Source organism: Anser cygnoides, chromosome Z, assembly GCF_040182565.1.
Source record: "Anser cygnoides isolate HZ-2024a breed goose chromosome Z, Taihu_goose_T2T_genome, whole genome shotgun sequence".
Lineage (NCBI taxonomy): Eukaryota > Metazoa > Chordata > Aves > Anseriformes > Anatidae > Anser > Anser cygnoides.
The window spans coordinates 38,565,106-38,581,012 of record NC_089912.1 but is presented as its reverse complement, the minus strand read 5'-3'; the positions used below and the strand labels follow the sequence as shown (position 1 = coordinate 38,581,012).

The following is a 15,907-nucleotide window of genomic DNA, read 5'->3' as shown; positions in this document are numbered from 1 at the left end:
CTGTGAGACAGATCAGCTGCCGAACCACCCATCAGCTCCACATGCTCATCTGCCTCTGCAGTTCCCACCGCCTGCTATGGGGAGAGCACAGAGCAAGGAGCACCAATGCCAGGTCTTCCCGCCCCTCCACCCACGGTGCCTTTGGGGAGAGATGAGAAAATAGTCACATGTTTTTGTAGTGAGGCTTTTACCCACAAGCGCTTGCCCGCAGTCACCTCTGAGGGATTATTTGATCACCTCATGGCTTTCAGGGGCTGCTCACCATCTCGAGTTCCTGCTCAAGAACACATATCAAGCAAGCACTGCTAAGTACACTGTGCGTACTTTGGGATTTCGGTAGTTCGGTCTCCTTAAAGACATAGTTCTCCTATCTTCACATTGAGTAGGTCACTCTGCAAGTACCTAAGTCTATCCACAGGAATGGTGGGAATGTGAATGCGAGAACCACGCAGCAGAAAGCAATATGACTGCTGATTATTGTGGGAAATTCTGATTTTATATGCCTCCCAGAAATCCAGCCATTGTCAGTTAATCAGATTCTGTAAGTATCTGGAGTGTTCTTAAAAGCATGAGATTGCAAGATTAAGTTACTTATTTTGAAATTTCATAGTCCTAAGCACAGTAAGGCTAAGCTAAGGAAAATACTGCTGGCATCAGTTTACCTTAATAGTAGTTTCAAATTGTAATCATCATACCATATGACTGGACTAAAAGTCAAAATCATTTCTCAGAAGTGCAGACAGGAAGATTTATAATTAGCCAAGCATTTGGTCATCTTCATTTTTTAAGTTAAGTATCCTGGTTTATCAGTTGGAAATTTACAGTATTTCCCAATTATTTTTTCATGTCATTATGAGCAATAAGCTCAGTGAATCATTTCTATCAGAAATATGAGCTGATCACATTACGATGTGTGGTACACTCGGAGAATCTGACTTGGTTCATGCATTCCATCATACCAAAATGTTAATTTTTCTTCATGCCACTTTCTAGCCCAGAGCAGCTAAAGCTGCATGTGGCTTTCCTTGAATTACAGATTTATTAATAAATAAAGTGTCACTGATTTCTCTAGGTGCCTCATCATAGATGTGTTACTTGAAGAAGCCAACGTCTATCTATCACACTACTTGTCAGAGCAGAATGTGAAAGCAGACGAAGAAGAGAGAGACATGCTCTTCTCTAAACCCGTTGACCTTCAGATAACCTCTCTTTGACAAAAGAGGTTTTGCAGTTTGTGTTGCTTCTGCTGCTGACAATAAGTTAAGCTCCCAAAGAGATCTTGTCTAAACCTCTACATCCTTTGTCTGGTAAGATTATTTGCTATTACTCCTTTGCACACAAAGAGACTCTGAAGAGGCACAGCACAGGTATTTAAAAAAAATAAAAATAAATAAAGAGCAAGAGAGAACCCAAGACACACCATGCAGAACTTTAAAAATGTCTCTCTTTAATGGAGCAGAAAACAAGTTTCCAAAGATAGAAAAATCATTACATTTCCTTGGAAGATTAGTCAGTATAGTTACATTTCCAAACTAAACAGATTACATTTTGCTGCATTATAAAATACATTTAGAAAACACTGTGTCAAGTACCACAGTACCATAGCTCTGAGCTCAGAGGGATTCTCATCTGTGGTACTCAGCAGTGCAGAATTAATGCTGGACTGCTGCATTTCTCTTCTGCTTCTACTTGATAGAGCCAGCTAAGGCTTTCTGGTCTAACCTTTGGCTTCTCATAGCTATTGTCTACCTCTCCAATCCCGCCTTCTGCCAGAACGTTCAGAGAGACAGCCCAACAAATTACTGTGACATTTCTGGAACAGCAGGAAAGGCACAGGTTACTGAAGCCTATTAACAGTATTTGAGAGGAAGATCTTTAGAAATATGGGGAAAGAACTGAGGAAGTAGCAAATTGCCTTCTTTTTCTGATAAACCTGTAAACACTTTTTTTTTTTTTTCTTGGAAATTGTTGGAGCTTGGCTGCGTGGTTCAGCTCGTGTCTAAAGGGAGTTCATCTCACCTTGTTCTTTGTATCCACTCCAAGGGCCAAATCCACAGAGGGCAATGACAAAACCCTCACCAGATTCAACTGTGATCAACTGTTTCACATAAGTAAATAGAAATTGCTTTTAAGAACCGTTTAAACATTTCAAATGGGAACCAGAGCAGTTACTGTCCTACTGAGTAAACATGGAGTTGCCCTTCAGGGCAGAGAGATGTACCAGGAACTTTTGTCTTAAAAACTTTTGAAAAATAAACCTTTCCATTGCTTGACTCCTGTTTCCAGTCTTAAAAAGTAACATTTCTGCTGATGGTAGACTTATGGAAAATGTTTTAGAGATCTAATAGAGAGGTCAAACTGTAATACCACACCTTTAAAACCACATTCAATTACAGCTTTACATGTGTAGGTGCAACTTTATTAAAAAAAAAAAAAAAAAGAGCTTCAAAAAGAACCAAGAAAAAATGTTATTATTATTATTATTATTAAATTTAAGGTGGTAAAAGTAGACAGTGAAATGTCAAATTCAAAAATTCAAATTGTCAGGAAACCCTTTGTTTGTGGTTGTAAATTAATTTTCACACTTACATGTACATTTCTGACCTAATGAAATAGCAGAATACTTTGCTGTTAAATATTTGTTGTCCATTCGGTATATCATATAAATGAGGTCTTTTTCTTCACATTTGCTTTCCCAACATGTCTTCTTTCCCAACATTCATTCTTTTTTATCCTTCTTACTTTATCTTCTCCTCTGTTTCTAATTTCTAATCAGCCTTCCACCCCACTCTTGCAGCAGTAGCTTTTCTCTCAGCACTTTTCTCTGTACTGTGTAATTGCTTCATTCATTTAATTTTATCTGTTTCTAGTCCTTCAGTTTGTAACTGCTGTTTTCTACCTCCATTAGCCTTGCTCTTCTTTGTTCTCGTTCTCTAACCTTACTTTTATTTATTTATTTATTTATTTTATCCCCTTCCAACTTTTCTGTAGTCAGGATATGAAAAATAAGCATTACAGGCCCACTTATAGGACCAGAGGTCCTGGAAAATTATATTAAAACCTCGCTTCATGTTCTTAAATTCCTACCCATTATCATTGCCAAAAGTCTTGAAAGTACTGCTGTAATTAGTGTAACAGTTTTAATGGATACAATTGGTTAATAGATGTAACTATATCTGCCTGAACTTGTGGAGATTCTGAAATATTAGTCCACAAGATTTTCTTTTGTCTTGTACCCCCCCCCTATTTCCCTGCAGGAAGAAAAGGAGAAATAATGCCATTTTTTATAGTAGGCATATAGAGAACTTCTGCTTTTAAATTATTCTGGCTGTAGGAGAGGTTAACATACGCTGTCTGGGTGTATATAGAGGCTAGCCTATTGTGTCTGTTGCCACAGTTGCCTTACTTCTATCCTGTCCATCTTCATTCCCTGCAGATCACACACACACAGGCTCTTCTTGATCATGCTTTCTCCAAGGCCCCTGTCACAGAGACACACAAACACATGCCAGCTCTTGGAAGATGACCATACTTTATACCAGTGATGAGATCTAGGAGATGGGTAGAAAATTCAGATAAGCAGAAGGTGATCACAGATAGTTTTTGATGTAGAATCATGGAATCATTTATGTTGGAAAAAACCTCTAAGATCATCAAGTCCAACCATTAACCTAGCACTGCCACGACTACCTCTAAATCATGTCCCTAAGCACCACATCTACATATCTTCTGAATACTTCCAGGGATGGTGACTCAACCACTCCCCTGGGCAGCCTGTTCCATTGCCTCACAACCCTTTCTGTGAAGAAATGTTTCCTAGTATCCAACGTAAACCTCCCCTGGTGCAACTTGAGGCCATTTCATCTTGTCCTATTGCTTGTTGCTTGGGAGACAAGACCAATCTCCACCTCGCTACAGTCTATTTTAAGGTAGCTGTAGAGAGCAATAAAGATGCTCCCCTGAGCATCTTTTTCTCCAGTCTAAAAAACCACATTCCAACTTATCTCTAGACCCTTCACCAGCTTCATTGCCATTCTTTGGACATGCTCAAGCACCTCGATGTCCTCCTTGTAGTGAAGGGCCCAAAACTGAATACAGTATTCAAGCTGTGTCCTCACCAGTGCTGAGTACAGGAGGACAGTCACTTCCCTAGTCCTGTGTAAGTGCAAGAGAAGCACTTAAACCCTTGTAAATTTTAACATACATTAACTAGGCATAACTAAAACCAGATATTTACTAGCAGATATTTACTAGGCAGATATTCTTCTAGGAAGAAGGTGGTGCTCCATTATAACTGGCACCATTTATCAGTTTTGTAGGGTCAGAATTTCTGCATTACATTTTCTTAGCCTTTAACAGATTAAGCATTTCAGGCCCTTCATGAGTTTGAGAAAAGAAGAAAAGGAGCAGCAAGACCAGCTCTTTGGAGGTGACAAGCTGTGGTAGGATGGAAGATAGGTTTGGTTAGCAAACTGGCACTTAACCACAGCTGGCAGAAACAGGACCACTGGGGACCTTGTTTTGTGTGTCACTGCCATAGCTCATGGGGGAGACAACTGCAGCTTGTGACAACCATTTGTATTTTTGCAATTGACTTTATTGTGATGAATTAGTTTGTTAACAGACTCATTTTTTCCTATATATAGACTTGGCTAGTTGCACTCTCTGTACTGAAAGCGGTGTGGTGACAAGTCAGTGAGGATGCTTCATCATGATGTAATTAGTACACATACCAACCCTTCAGACCAGCAGCCAGCTGTGGCTCATTAGGATTTTGGCTGCAGGCTGCCTTTCATTTATGAGCAATGTTCTCCCCTTCGTATCTGATCAGCACATCCTCATGAAAATAAACCTCAGCAGCACATACAAGGCATAACGTGGTGTTCTTGGAAGAGCCAGCAACACCAGCCAAATGTCCTGGTATGAATGCACAGACCTTGTCACCTACAGTTGTGAGCCTCAGAGCAACCCGCCAAAAAAGAAACTTTCCACTGCTGCAGTTGTGCTGCTGTGAGAATCCCTGGGTCATATCTACCACAGTTATTTCCTCATGAGGTGCCAGATGGAGCTGAACATTGATCCTTTTGTCCTAATGCCTTTTCCATGCCAATACCAGCTCTGATATGGGGGACTAGCAAAGCCTGTGTCCTGCTCCTTGTCCCCCTCTGCTAAGTGTGACCAGCAGAGAGACCAGGTGCAGTTCACAGTGACCCCTCGCCATGGCCACCTTGCAGAAACCCCCTGCAAAGGGCAGGACAAACGGCACAGTGAAAGACAGCCCCCTGGTTGCGCTCCCTGGGAAGTCTGGGTCCAAGCCCAGCTGCACAGGTGACACCTACCTCCGCAGTTCAAGTAGCAAACTGGACATCCCCGGGTAGCCTTTCTGTACATCTTGCTCAGGCCTCACTTCATCAGGCAGCGGGACCCCTGAGAAGGGTGTGGACCAAGCATGGAGCTGCTTCTGCACAGGGAGAAAAGGAGGCTTTCTGCAACGGAGGGGTGCTGGTAGGTGTGTGTGGGGATATTAGTTAACAGATTAAATACCCATGTCCCAGTCAGACCATTACACTGGGAAGTCATTTTTCCTGTAAGTGCTGCTGTGCCACAAGGGCATGCCTTCATCTTTTTTTCTTTCCTGTAGTTGAACTCAAGGCCTTCTCCCTTCAGTAGAAAGCCCTTTTCTGCTGTCAGAGAGAAAATGATTCTTGTGTTAAAGACACCCTTCCCTTCAGACAGCAAGGCCCACAGCACTGATAAATGTTCCGGTGGTCGCTCAGCGGTAGGCACGGCTGCCATGGTCATCCCGGCCTGCAGTGTGGGGGCAATGGCGGCCGCAGGTGGGGAGGCACAAAATGGCGCTTCCCCCCCACTGCGCTCCAGCTGCAGGACTGCCCCTGCTTGCTGTGGGATCTGTGTGCGAGGGGATTTCCTGCGTGACTGCCGCTGCGTGAGCGTGCCGGAGCGTTTTGGAGCGGATTGATTTTTGTTGGAATTCCTCCAGCTGAGCTCAGTAATTGAGATGTTCCTTAAGCTGCGGTGGGGCACACTATAGAGTATCATTAGGATTATTCTTGTGTCGGAAATATAGGAAATTGAGCTGTTTAGGCAAACAGCCAGTGTAAACAAATATTGGTGTATGCTGTAGATAAAGCCAGGCAATCAAGCTGCTTCCTTCTAGGGAAATAACAAAAATATGTATGAAACTACCCTTACCCTTTCAATGGACTTTTAAAAATTATTCCCTCAAGCTACATATGGGTGACTTTAAATGCATTGTTAACATCTTTAGACCATGTTTGGTTTCCTAGTACAGGAAGTAATAACAGTAAAGCAAATAAACTCTTTAATAAAACTGGCACATGAGCAGAAGCAAGGATAATATCATGATATCACATTCAACAGCACTAATAATATTAATGAAGCAATAGTTGCTAATAAGTACTTTAAGATGTAGCAACAACTCATTTCTAATTAGCCAGGGTTTCTGCTAAAAAAAAAAAAAAATCATTAAAAGGAGATACTACAAAGTTCCCCAGGGTATACAAGGCACAGTGTGCCAGATGTTTCAGGTGAATAGTGTCTTGGTAAAAGGATAAGGACATAAAAGAAATTCCTGCTCCGTGTGAGAAAGTATAAAAGAAAAGGTGTGAGGGGTTGCCTGGGAAGTGAATTCCAGACTGCTATGTATAGCTGCACAGTGCTACTGCTGGTCCATTGGAGCATGAACAAGGAACCAGGGGGAAGCATTTTACTGTGGGTCCAGCATGGTGTTGTGCAGCCAGCTTCTCTGATCATGATGCAAGGTGAGTGAGAAGTTCTTCTTTCTGGCTCTGCCCTCCCTAAGTCATAAGCCATCCATCAGTGCAGGATCACAGCTAATAAACTGTCTGAAGAAACAGGCGAAGTGAGATGAAAATGAGGCTTACGGAATCAAGGGACTGCCATGTCCTACTTGACATTTCTGAACGCTCGGGCTATGACCTTTGGCAGAACACCCTGAGTCCTGTGCTGGGCTTGTTTCACAGGCTTGCTGTGCTGTCACCGTGCTTGTTCCTACGCAAACAACTGCAACAACACAAAAACATGTTTCTTTTCATTACACTGTATAGAGATATGTCACTTGCTGTTTTTTTTTTTTGTTTTTTTTGTTTTGTTTTGTTTTTTTTTCAGAGCTGCATGTCAGAAGCTTAGGAAAACTATGATCTGTGGGAACATGACCTAAAAATGCAGCAGAGGCATTGAGAACAACACCTCAACAGGAGGTTGCATGGTGGCTGGCGCTATGCTCCCTCACCCACACACAGGACAACATGGAGCACTGCCTCCCTGGGCATCAACAGCCACTAAGACCAGCATGCCTAGCTCTTGGGAGGGCACAGCCTGGTGGGACATACCTCCTCCCCAATACTGCCCCAGAACCACAGTCAATACAGCATATATGAATGATTTGTGCCAGGGCTAGAAGGCCATAAACAATTCCAGTCCAGATCTTTCCAAGTCAAAAAAATAGCTTACTCTTATTGCTGCCATTGACAGTTTTCTGCAATGGCCATAAAATGCAAGATTCAAGCTGATTACAATCTAATTTATGTAATCTCACACAATAACAGTACTTTAAAGCAGTAAGATTTGAGAATAATTCCACTGAGTTGTCAGCAAGTTACAAGTCTGCTGTAAGCAGAAAATGTCACAGACAAAATTGAAGTTTTTACCTGTCAGGGTAATTGCTCCACAATTCAAGGGCTGCAGAAAGGTTTCAGCAAATTCAAACTGTTTCTCTGTTGTGAAAGAAAGCAGAAAGTAATGTTAAAAAAATAAAAAAAGAAAAAGAAAAAAAAAGAAAGAAAAAAGAAAAGAATCTTTTTAATGGTACAGTGAAACTCTGTATGGCTTTTGAATCAATGAGAAGCATTACTAACAAGTTGGAGGGAAAGCTAGAACTTGCTCTATTTCCAGAGTTTTTGGAGACTGTTCTATATTACAGTTAAGTTTTATGTGTTGAGATGAAAGAATATTTATTCTTATTGTCTTTAACTGTAATGGAAACTGGGCCTGGAAAAATCATGTCAATAAATCAAAACATCACACTGTATTTACATATACAATCTCTATTTCTTCCATAACAGTCTGAAAAGTTCAGAACTCCCCCCCCCCCTTTTTTTTTTTTTTTGTTGCTGGACCTTCATGTTAGAAGATCAAAAAGATCTGATAAAATGCAGATGCAGGCAATTTTGTTTTAATCCAGACCACATGAGCCACTAGCAGACAGCACATAACCATTTGGAAATGTATGATTTGTAAGCAGCTTTGGAAACAATGTATACCAGATTGCACTATATGGTTGGCCATTTTCCTCTTGGTAAATGATACAGTTCTGAACTCATCCTCTCTACTTAAACTGAGAATTATAGTGTACACTTGTACAGTCTCAGTGGCTAGTGCAGCTTTAGACGAAAAAGGCTAGAATTCGTAAATTGTTCATTTTGTCTTCTTCCTTCAGTAGAAATTTGCTCTAACCCTGTATCTCATGAAATGCCTTTAAAAAGTTTATTTTTTACATAACATAATGCAAATAAAAAGACAATTAACAAATACTAAAAAAAAAAAAAGTTAAAGCAGGAAATCCTATTTCAAGATAAGAAATAAAAGCATCATTTTTTCCTACACTCAGGTGGACATTGCAGAACTGCTGTCACCAGTAATTCCACAATGCTGGGAAATGTCACGAGTGTTGCCACTTTAATTATTTTTTTTTTCCCAATCCAAGATCATCCAGTTTTTGTTGTTTGTTTGTTTGTTCTACTGTTTTTTGTTTGTTTGTTTGTTTCCTTTAAAGAAAGTTTGAGCCAAATTTTCAAAAGCAGCCTTTGTGCATGAAGGTTTTAAACATGAGCTATGATGTCTGGAAACATCATCACAAGAATTTACTCCCTCTGTGTGTATGTTCTTATACATGCATGAACTGTTGGGAGGCTGTATACATTATGGTTAGCCATTGGCTTCCAGGTTGTAACACAAGGCTTTGATTTCTTCTCTGCTGATTAAATTGACAAGTAGTCTCCATTAGGCTAAATGAGAGCAGGATACTCTTCAGAAGCAGTGCTAGATCATTTCAAGGAAGGTAAATTTTATAATGTATCTTTCTGTTCCTTCACACTGATGATGCAAGAATGCAAGAACAATAAAAAAGTTTGAATATAATTGTGGGAAAAACAAACTAACAAACAAACTAGATGCCATGTCCGTATGAGCAAGTGGTAAGAGCTTTATTTTGGCCACCAGCCAAAGAGGTCCATAAAGCTGACATATAAATATGAAAGAAAATGACGTGAAAGGGGAAAGTCTTTATAGAATCATGGAATCAGAATGGCTCAGGTTGGAAGGGACCTTAAAGGCCGTCCAGTTCCAACCCCCCTGCCATAGACAGGGACACCTCCCACTAAATCAGGTTGCCATGGGCCTTGTCCAAATTGGTCTTAAACACCTCCAGGGATGGAGCATCCACAACCTCTCTGGACAACCTGTGCCAGTGCCTCACCACCCTCTGAGTGGAAAATTTCCTCCTAAGCTCTAATCTAAATCTCCTCTCTTTCAGTTTAAAACCATTCCCCCTTGTCTTGTCATTATCCAGCTGAGCAAAAAGTTGCTCTCCATCTTTTTTATAAGCCCCCTTTAAGTGTTGAAAAGCTGCAATAAGATCACCCCAGAGCCTTCTCTTTAAGCTGAACAGCCTCAGCTCTCTCAGCCTTAAATCATCTCAGTCTTGATCATGTTTATACTATTCAACTTCACTGGAGTTATTTTGATGTACATTGTGAAACAAAAGTTGTGTTGCTGTGTAGATATGTCTCATAGACAAGAAAAATATTAGAGCATTTTCTACACTGTGAGATTTTTTAGAGCACAGTATAGGAAGAAATCTGTGCTCTTAGATCTGAAGGTCCCCCGTCAACAGACAACAAGGCATCCATTGCTGCAGAATATGGACTATATATTTTAGTGGTTCCACACTCTCACCTTAAAATGTACTTAAAGAATGTTTAAAGTAATTGTCAGAATAGAATGAGCTGCCAAAATGGCCAAAGGTGGCCATGCTGTGATATGAGAAACGAGGCATTTATTTAGGACACTGATGATAGGGACTGTCCACGGGTCTATTGCTGGAAGTGACTATCCCACATGATGCAGAAACCTTGTGGGTATGTGCCTATCACATAGTACAACATCTGACAGAAATGCTCACTCATGATTGCTGGAAATATGGAAGGTTTCTGGGTATCTGATGGCAAGCAGAAATCATTCAGATTGGTGTCACAACTGTGAGGAACCAGCTAAAAAGCTTCTGGGAAGAGCGTGGCAGAACTAAGCCGTCTGGACTGACCGGTTCTAAGGGCAGGGACCCCCTCTGTGCCTTTCCTTCCCTCCCACTGAGACTGTCTGTCTCCTTTCCCTGAACAGCTCCTCTGCTAACCATTTGTAATCAATACCTTCCAAAGGCTTTGCACTCGAATGGCTGCAGTGCCGAGATCTGGCTGAGCTAAGGGGAGGTATGGAAAGGGTGCTCAGGGTATACCAGCTGGCTGGTGCATTTTCGCTCTTTCAGCAGAAGCGCTGTTTTAATTTTGACCGACAATGTGAACAGTTCATTTCTTCCCAAAGAACAAACGAGTGTTTCTTCAGGGAGCCAGCACAGCAGTGCTGCCTGTGTTCGCTGTCAGGAAGCGTTGAACAGCAGGGCAAGTTCAGCTCTCTCACAGGGCTGGTGTGCGTCATCCCCTGTGACGCACACTTCCTGTGGAGCCCACTCCACCTCGGAGCATCCTTTCAGAAAGTCTGTGTGAACTCCACCAACACAGGCAGGGGGCTGCCAAAAAAAGCCACGTACTTCTCACTTTGGGACAGAAACAGCATCTGCTGAGTATTTCCCTGAGTCTGAACACTGCAAAGTCTGCAGTTTTTCAACAACTCTTTTATTAGAGGAGGGGAAAAGTCTTCAAATCTTTTGGGAAATCTCTGGACAACTATTTCCATTAATAATTCCTGAAGAAGTCTTGAATCCCTCATTGACTAGGATAACATTCCCATAGCATGTTCCAAGTTCTGCAAAAGCCATTAATACAGACTTCTTTGAGCAGCACAGCTCTATGGGCTAGAGAACATTTGCCATGCACAGTATCTAATTGGCTCCATATAGCTTGAATAACTGTGTCACAAAAGAGTTGGAAGAGGACTGAAATCTTTTACCATGGCTCTCTGTATCTTTAGATATGAGATCAATGTGGGATTTGTTTAAAGTGTAAAAGGCTTCTTTCTTACCTCATATTTCTGCAAGTACCTCAAGTGCTATAGAGCAGGCAAAATTAAAATTCACAAGAATAAGCTGCATGTCCTCTATTCCTCACAGCAAAACAGCAAATACACAAACAACAATATGGACAATATGGAACTCAGTCACAGCCTATCAAGAACACAAGGTGTTATGCAGGCAGTAGGTAGGTTTTCAAACACTGTGTCCAGGTTTTCCAGTATAAGCTGCAGTTTGGTGGGACAGACTTTCAGAGTCTCACAGATACCTAAGAAAAATAATCCAGACAGTGAGTTATCCAAAGTGAAGTAGTTTTGAAAAATCTGAATGTGCTTTGAGGTTTTTTGTTGTTGTTGTTTTTATTGTTTGTTTGTTTGTTTGTTTGTTTTAACATTTAATAACATTTTTTCAAGTTATACAGGTATCAGATCTGATATCTTTATCTGAAGAGGAAATTGGACGACAGTTTCTCTGATCCCCTCCACACTATCACACATTAGCAGGACAGGAAAGGCAGCAGAATTACACACAAGGGAGCTCTGGGAGTGCATGAGCAACTGTTATTCTAGATGGGCCCTGTCAGAAGGAAGTGAACAAAAATATACATGTTTCTATTTATAGACATACTATGAATGTTGCGATTGTTAAGACCTTTTCCTTAAGACAACAAATCACTGCCTTTGAAAATATTTTGTGCTACCTTAGATACATTCTGAAACTCAGTAAAGATGCATTGCATTTTAAAAAAAGATTTACTGGATTTTACAAGAAGCTAGATGTAAAGTTACTAAGGAATATTACAAAGCTCTTTGGTCTGGAGCTCCCTCATAGCAATGCCCCTCATCTGTGATTGCTATGGCTACGCTAAGCCTAATGCTGCAACATATAGTTTAATAATCGCAAGTGACAAAACGGCATCACTTAGTTTACCTCAACAGAAACTACTCATTAAATTATAGAATCTTCATAAAATCATAGAACAACCCGGTTTGGAAGGGGCCTCAAGAGATTATCAAGCCCAGCCTTTTGTGGGAAAAGGGAGTCTAGCTGAGATTATCCAGCACCCTATCCAATTATTCCTGCTGCCCCTTGTCTTCTCTGTGTGGCTCACTGTGAAGCAAGGGGCTTCTTTCTTCTTTGTAGCCACCCTTTAAGTACTGGAACACTGCGAAGAGGTTCCCCAGAGCCTTCTCTTCCCCAGGGTGAAAAGACCTACCTCCTTCAGTCTCACATCATGGCACAGGCTCTCCAGCCCTTTGATCATCTTCATGGCCCTCCTTTGAACTCTCTCCAGTTGGCCTTATTGAATTATGGGGACCAGAACTGGACACAGTGCTCCAAGTGCGGCCTGACAAGTGCTGAGCAGACTGGGATGGTCTCCATTTGCAGCATCCCCTACAGATGCAGCGCAGGATTGAATTTGCCTTCATTGCTGCAGTGGCCCACCGCCGGCTCTTGTTCAGCTGGTTGTCCGCCAGGACCCCGGGTCCCTTTTGGCAAGGCTGCTCCCCAGCCACACAGACCTCATAGATCTGTACTGGGCACTTTGGTGGTGGTGTCCCAGGTGCAGGGCCTTGCGCTTGTCTCTGTTAAACGTCATACAGTTCTTGCTCGCCCACCCTTCCAGCCTGTCCAGAGCCCATAAATGGCTCTCCCTTATGAGGTATGCAACTCACCACACAGCTTAGTATCATCAGCAAGCTTGTGAGGGTGCTTTCAAACCAACTGTGTATCTTTAACAACATCCTGGCTATTGAATGTATTATGGAGAGACAGCACAGCAGATATTATAGAGAGACAGCACACAAGTTTCCAGGTGATGGAATTTACCTGCTGTATAAGTATGGAATACCTCAAAACTCCTTTTTGCTGCTATAAGAGTTGTTATATTTGTTCTTAAATTCAGCACATGCGGTGAATGTGCTGTAGAATTCTCACAGCTTCCTATGTAACATGATTAATTCCAATTGTACATACCTAAAATAAAGTATGTTTTATTTAAACTAATTACTTTGGTGAAATGCATTAAAAATAATTTATCTGTTGTCTACTTACTTGATTACATTTCTAATCCAAACATACTAATAGGAACGAGACAAACTAAAACCAGAAACAATTTTCAAAGACGTTTCTAGTCTAGATTTAAGGGCAATAAAAATAAAAATACAAACAATAATAGTATAAATTACATCAATTTTGCTTGTCTCTGGATAAGAAGATCTGATTCAGTCTGAGTTTCACATGGGTAAATCCAGAGAAGTTTTTATTAAAATCAACATACTAGAAGCACTTTCTTGTTATTTCATCAATTATGCTTTAAAATTGAGTTGTTTCCTTTATGTGCGAGGTAACTTGGCTGTTATCAGTAAGTGCTTGCTTGGCACTACGAATTAGGATAATGTCTGGAGGTGCTTTTAAAGGCTGCATCTTGCTCTTGGAGAAATTAATTTAGCTCATTCATGGCAGTGCATTGAGATCTGTGAAACAATGAACTAGATGTTCTGTAGTTTCCAGCAGTGTGCAAACAGACTACATTTCCATAAAGGAATTACCTATGGTAATTGAGCCTTCCACAAGTTATACCTTCAGTAGTAATTTTTCAATTTCAGAGTAATGTAATATATGATCAGCATTGTACTCACTTTACACAGGCCTGCTTCTTTCTATTGCCTATCTCTGGTTAATCTCTGTCCAGGACTGCTGGTAGTATAACGACACATGCCCTCCTACATTGCCATGGAGTTTATACTTGTGAAATCTCTCCCACTCTCTTCGGACAGGGACATGCAAGTAGTGAGCTATTAAATCTTTCAGGACTATTTCATAGAGCATTCCCCTGCAAGGCTGCAATTCCAAAAAAATTAGCCAGTCTGTGTGAAGAATTGGGGTCTGTTCAAATATAACCCAATTGTTCAGTCCCAGTTTAAATTAAATCCATCTGTCTTAGATCTGAATTGCTTCTCTCATAGGTGGCTTTGTGTTTCTTGCTCGTCTAAACTTCTAAAAACTACCCTGGTAGGTGCTGCAACAGGCATGAGACCAGACCAGACTAGGGCTAGAGAGATCATCCAAGTACAGGAGCAACTTGCCCAGAAAGGAATAGGAAGCTGGTGAGGCCATGGTTCAGCTACCCCCAAGAATACAACCAAGAGCAGTAAATTGCCTTGTGATCCATTACTGTTTAGCTCTACGGGAAATTTTGGTAGATACTCACCTTTCTTCAGAGTTGCTGGAGAGCAGAACAAAACACCAAGTGTCAACATCAATCTGCCTTCTGGGATTAGCTCTCTCCAAGTACTAGGCTCTGATTTAAATGGAGGCTTGAGAAAGAAAAATAATGTTTGCATCATATTGTTACAAGTATGGAGGAAGCAAATTAAAAGTAAGGGGTAACAAAGCATTATATGACAGGACTCTAATTGGGAGTTCCAGATGTGCTGTCTATAAGACAAGATCAGATCATTGAAAATCATATTTGGGTAATAACTGTTTAGATGCAAGGACTCAGGGGGGTAAAATGGACTATAGGTCCAGCAATATGAATATTATGTTAGTATCAACTACTAGAATAAGTGAGATGAAACAAGGCCTCAGGAAAATATCAGGAGTTTTATCCAGTTCATACTAAATGCAGTCTGATAGCTGGGTATTGAGAAAGACATGTCAGACTGAAATGGAGGGATTATGCCAAGGGCTACAAGTCAGGTGGGAAAGAGAAGTCTTGTGAGGCACTGATAGGCACTGTAGAGTTGATAATAAAAACAGACTAATAAATTCAAAGAAAGAAGGAAGTTGAGGGACATGTCTAGTAGTGGGGAAAAAAATAAAGGAGGGTCCCTAGCATAAAAGTAGGGATAGTTCATAGTGAGTTTACAGCAGAATTAAGAAAATACAGAGATGCGTGTAGAATTAAAACTGAATGTTGGATGTGGATCCCCATCACATCCACTTAGGCAGATCACATTATGAAGTCCATAAAAGCCACACAGCTTTCAGCATCATCCCACTTGTATAATTTCCCCAAAATACTTCACGTTTTGTCTGCTGGCAGCCGTGTAGCATTCAGTAGAAGTGGATTTTTTTCAACATACTCACTAGTGTCAGAAGACTTGCTATTTTTTGGTACTGGTGGCAAACATTTGTCAACTGAGTGAGGTCAGTTCTGCCAACGTGGAGGGGTGTTATGAGTCCCATCTCATACATGACTATTTCATTATCAGAGAAGAACTAAACTGAATTATATTACTGGAGTTTTCAAATCAAACCATATGAAGAATATAAGACTGTCCTTTTGTAGTTAGTCTAACAGAACCATAAAGACCTTGGTGTGGGCTGTTCAGGGCTGGGTGACACATTTACCCTCCCATTAGTGGGTCCCAATTCCTCTGAATACAGACCCATGTTCTATAAGAGAACCACCCAAAGCCTGTGGGGGTCAAGACAAGTCTTTCTGTTGGCTTAAACTCAGATCTTGTTTTCAGTGGTATACATACAGCAGCTGGAAAATACATGGAAACTCTCATAAATTTTCAAGATTTGCAAGCTTGCTCACAAGAGAACCAGGAGATTTATATTCTACACTGAAATATTCTGTGCTGATTT

At 41.0% G+C, this 15,907-nt stretch overlaps 1 long non-coding RNA gene across 2 annotated transcripts; it reads right to left on the bottom strand.

Annotated features, from left to right (window-relative positions):
• Nucleotides 1-345: 345 nt before the first annotated feature.
• On the bottom strand, nucleotides 346-15,626 carry LOC106045090 (uncharacterized). 2 transcript variants are annotated; one of them, XR_001212611.3, is made up of 5 exons: nucleotides 14,520-15,626; nucleotides 7,713-7,778; nucleotides 6,927-7,065; nucleotides 5,340-5,461; nucleotides 346-3,482 (listed from the first exon to the last, which is right to left on the bottom strand). It is a non-coding gene; the product is annotated as an uncharacterized lncRNA (long non-coding RNA). The 2 variants fall into 2 exon arrangements; XR_010827876.1 differs by having other exon boundaries at nucleotides 5,340-7,065.
• Between the last annotated feature and the right edge of the window lie 281 nt (nucleotides 15,627-15,907).